Genomic DNA, 5,080 nt, shown 5'->3' with positions numbered 1-5,080 from the left:
ATATATTATTATTATTTAATATATTATTATTCTGGTTTTTTTGATCGTGCGTACAATTTTCATTCGTTAAATATTTCTCGTGTTGTAATATTTTAATAAAAATTTCTAAAAAGGATGTATTTTTATGCTCGCGTTGAAGGACTTCTACATTTTCTATGACTTAGGATAATCGTCGGACTTACCGACTGGAAAGACTTAACACGCAAGGTTACGGTCGAGTTAGCGAATGTTGAAGCAACTTTACGATTCACTGGTTCTGTAGAATGAAATGAAAGAAAAACGGAAAAGACAAAGACAAAGAAAGAAAGTGGTGGTGGAACAGGGATACGTGGGTGGGGGGGGGGAGGAGGTAGTTGCAGTTTTGTAGAAAGAACACAGTCTACTACGAGCTTTTCCAGCGGTGAGCCAGCATTATTTATGCCCGCGAAACAAGTCCAATAAACACTAGAATCCTGTGAAAAAAAGAATGAAAAAGAAAAAAAAAGAAAGAAAGAAAGAAAAAAAAGAAAAAGAACAATTCTTGGTCCGTTTCAACCATAGGAGAGCAACAATACTTTTTATTTATTGCTGCAGTCTCATCCGGAACGAATGAATGAACGAACGAACGAACGAACGTTCGTCGTAGTGCACTTTCATCCCTCGTTTCTATGTTATCCTTTTTTTTCATTTTTTTCTTTTTCATCTCTATCTATCTATCTATCTATCTCTCTCTCTTTCCCTAAAGATATATCTATTTCAATCTTTATCTTGATACGTTTATTCGAAAAATTGTAGCATGTTTCGTTATGATCTCGGTTAGATGATAAAACTCACATTGGTGGAATATAGTTTAATAAATAATATTATTCGTTGAAAAAAGAACCAAAAAAAAATAATAATAATATATAATATATAATAATAATGATATATATATATTAATAGTAATATTAAATGTGATTGATTAGTTGTATATCGGCACGGATAAAATATTATACGCATGATAAAGTTTGTATAGTATACAACGTTGAGTAAATAAATAGAAATTGGTTATACCAGAGTGGTTTTCGGTCAAAATTATGTCCTTTCATATGAAACGTGGGGTATTGCGCGCACGAAAAAAAAAAAATAGAAAAAAAAAAATATAATGGAACGAGAAAATGGCCAAACTTTGCCGAGAGTTTATTTCGATGCGACCGGGTCGGGGGAATTCGGTTCGGTTGATTTTATTTTCTCTCAGTGTGTCTGTTTGCGTGTGTGTGTAATGTTTTTTTCGTTTGCACGTATGCATGCGCCTATGCATGCATTCGTTTGCCAATATTCCGAGTGATGGATAATTTACTAACCCCGTTGCGTTTAACGTTATTATGCAGTTGCACGCGATTCCAGATTTCTGCTCCTATTTTTTTTTCTTTTTTTTTTTTTCAACTTTACTTTTTACGCTTGTTTACTTTCATTTTTTTTTATTTGTTTGTTTGTTTGTTTGACCGCTCGAGATATATACTAATTTTTGTTCACAGGTGTCATGGGAAAGTACGACGGTTACAATCAAACCATTGCACTTCAATCGTTATTCATTTAACTTGTTCATTCATTCGTCATCGATGTGTATTATTTTTTCTTGCTGTTTCTATTTTTTTTTTTTTTTTCTGTTCGATTCATTTTCCATCACGTTTATTCTAACACCATCACGATGTCGTAAATTATTTTATCCGATCTTTTTTTTTTAAATTCTCTCCCCGCTCCCCTCCTCATCATCCCTCCCATATCACACTACACTCTGCCGGATTTTTATATCCTTGTAATAGTTTATACCGACTAAGAAGGGAATTTATTTTTTATAATACCATAAGAGTGGGATAGGCGAAAAACGTTTGCGAGATAAGACACCGAGATTTACATCGTATCACCGGGCGTGCCATAAATCGTTTTCGTGAAACTTTCGAAAATACGGCTCGCGTTTCGGTTTACGAAGGAGCATAAAAGTCTTTCTAGTATAAAATAGTATAACCAACGTGGTATGAGAGAAAAAATAAGAGCTTTTTCTCTCTTTATCTTTCTATCTTTCTCTCTCTCTCTCTCTCTCTCTCTTTCTCTATCTCACTCTATCTCTTAATCTTAGACGGTGAAAATTTACTTTTTTCTTTATCTAGATTATTTTTCATAGGCTACAAGTTTTAACCCTTTTTTTTTTGTTATGTTTACGAGTGTTATGATATTGGAATATATATTTTGCGATCGGAGATTGTAGATTTTTAAATGATATATTTTTTAGAAATTTTTAACTTTCATGATTTCTAAGTTTTACTTGCAATAGTTTCAAATCATTCTTTTTTTCCTTCCCTTAACCTTTAAAAACGAAATCAAAAATGAATATTATTTTATAGATTAATCGAATCGTTCTTTAAAATATTCGAATAATGTATTTGATTTATTAAAATCCTCGTAATCTCAACATTAACTGTAACATACGTTTATAAAGAAAGTATCTTTTTTGTTTTTCCTTTACGAGTCAAGAAAAGTTTACCCATATTCTATTTGCTTTAACTAATCCACGCGCGTAATTTATTTAATTTAATTTAATTCAATCATCATATATAAACCCATTCTTATTTGAATTACACAAAAAGGATTGACTGGTTTCACGTTGAAGAAATTTGATTGAATACACGATGAATACTCACGTAGATTGTCGTCAAATAATTTTAATTAACATCGTTGAAAGATCCTGTTTAAATATTTAGATAAACACAAACCGAATTCTCAAAAGATATAAGATAAATAATAATAATATGATTACGCGTGTTAAAATATGAAATCTTGTTTCTTCAATGTCTAAAAGGGAAATCTTAACGATACCACCACCACCATAACATCACCATCACCACCAAAGTAAAATTATATTTAAAGATAAAATAACATTAGATCGAAGTTAGATATACTCGAACGTGGTTAGATTATTGAAAAGCATTAAAGTACATATACCATCACCACCATCACCACCACCACCACCACCACCAACTAAAACCCGTAACTCGACTTTACAACTCTGCTGGTAATTTTACTCAAAAGGGGTTTGGGGTTTGGAACATCGAAAGATCGTCACGTACCATCACAAAACCATGGGAATTGAATGAGACAGTTGTAATAGTGCTAGACTAGAGACTTGTGAATTAGAGTACCGTGTATGAGGATGGCACGCGGTGAAGTAATCGCTCAAGAACCTGCTGTTAATTTTCTATCTATCTCTCTCTCTCTCTCTCTTTCTCTTTAAATTTATCTCTATCTCTTTCTCTCTTAATATATATATATATTATACTTCTCTTAGCTTTTCATTGCANTCTCTCTCTCTCTCTCTCTTTCTCTTTAAATTTATCTCTATCTCTTTCTCTCTTAATATATATATATATTATACTTCTCTTAGCTTTTCATTGCAATTTAGCAAAGGGATGGTAACGAAACGTCACGCGTCCTTGGAAATCGCGAGTATACTTTTACTTCAATTACATTCTTCGTCTTTCCTTTTTTATATCTTTTTCTTTTTATTTATCTATCTGTCTCTTTCTCTCTCTCTCTCTTTGCATTTTCTTTTACCGTGAAGCAGTACTTCTGACGTTGACACCTTAGCTAGCTTGCTATCTTAGCTTGCTTTCGTTTCTCTTTCGAATCTCTCAAGACGACGTGGCCGTTTGCTTTATTTTCAACAAATTTTTCATATCTCTCTTTTCAACGATGGAAACGAACCGTTTTCGTATTTTCTTTCTAGTTTTTATTAACATTTGTTTTATAATATTTTAACAAGGACAACTTTGGATAGAATGTTAACACTAGATTTCATTATTTTTTTTAATGATTTACAAATATTGTTTGAACGTAAGTTCGAATAGAATAAGAGGAATTAATATTTACTTATATTTTATTAAATAATTATATAACCCAACACATATATGTTTTTTAAAAAATAATATTTAAATTTTATATATATAGTAATCAAATTTTTAGAGTCAAATTAATTCAGTCCGTAAATCTAGTTTTAAATAAAGAAAAAGAAAAACCGAAATCGGTAAAAGTATTTCTTTTTTCTTTACGGATACAACTTTCATTCGAAACAAATAATACTTAAATTATATATATATAGTAATCAAAATTTAGAGTCAAATTGGTTCAATCCGTAAATCTAGTTTTAAATAAAGAAAAAAGAAAACATAAATCGGGAAAAGCATTTCTTTTTTCTTTACGGATACAACTTTCATTCGAAACAAATAATACTTAAATTTTCTATATATAATAATCAAAAATTTAGAGTCAAATTAATTCAGTCCATAAATCTAGTTCTAAATAAAGAAAAAGAAAAACTGAAATCGATAAAAGCATTTCTTTTTTTGTTTCTTTTTACGGATACAACCTTCATTCGAAACAAATAATACTTAAATTTTATATATATAGTAATCAAATTTACAGTTGAATTAATTCAATCCGTAAATCTTGTTCTAAATAAAGAAAAAGAAAAACCGAAATCGGGAAAAGTATTTCTTTTTCTTTTTTCTTTTTACGGATACAATCTTCATTCGAAAAAAATGCGAATGAATGAGTGAATCGAACGGGAAGATAATCCTTCCGGTAAATTTAGAATCAGAAGTAGGGGAAGAAAGAGGGGAGAGAGGGAGGGAGGAGGGGGGGATCGAGATATAGCAATATCAATGTTATCTTGACAGTTAACATGATTGAGATATTGATTCCACAAAGCATTCGTTGGATTTACGTGCGAATAGGTAGGCGCAACTGGGTGATAGGCTAACTGTAGGCTCTGACGATTTTGTCTATTCGAGCGTGTTCTCATCATGCTGGTAGAATACCACCGGTCCGTCTCGTTAGCGATTGGAATTATGTAGCTTGATGCATTGCTCGCACTCCTTTGTCGTTTAGATAGATCCAGATTACCGTGAAATTCTCGTTACAAACTCGCTTCGTTATAAGCACGTCTAATATATTACATACATACACATATACGTTTTAACAATGAATTTGTCTCATTTCAAATATTTCGTCATAGTTATCAAATTGTATCCCATTAATCTACGTTTGACTTTTTTCACGTTATCGT

At 31.4% G+C, this 5,080-nt stretch overlaps 1 protein-coding gene across 3 annotated transcripts in view; it reads left to right on the top strand.

Moving 5' to 3' along the window:
- Positions 1–5,080, top strand: part of LOC106786306 (suppressor of lurcher protein 1-like) — a 124,100-nt gene that overhangs the window by 95,847 nt on the left and 23,173 nt on the right. The gene's annotated exons all lie outside the window — the stretch shown is intronic.

The sequence above is a fragment of the Polistes canadensis genome, unplaced genomic scaffold (assembly GCF_001313835.1).
Source record: "Polistes canadensis isolate GaletaPanama2010 unplaced genomic scaffold, ASM131383v1 scaffold_71, whole genome shotgun sequence".
Lineage (NCBI taxonomy): Eukaryota > Metazoa > Arthropoda > Insecta > Hymenoptera > Vespidae > Polistes > Polistes canadensis.
This window is presented reverse-complemented; position numbering and strand designations above follow the sequence as displayed.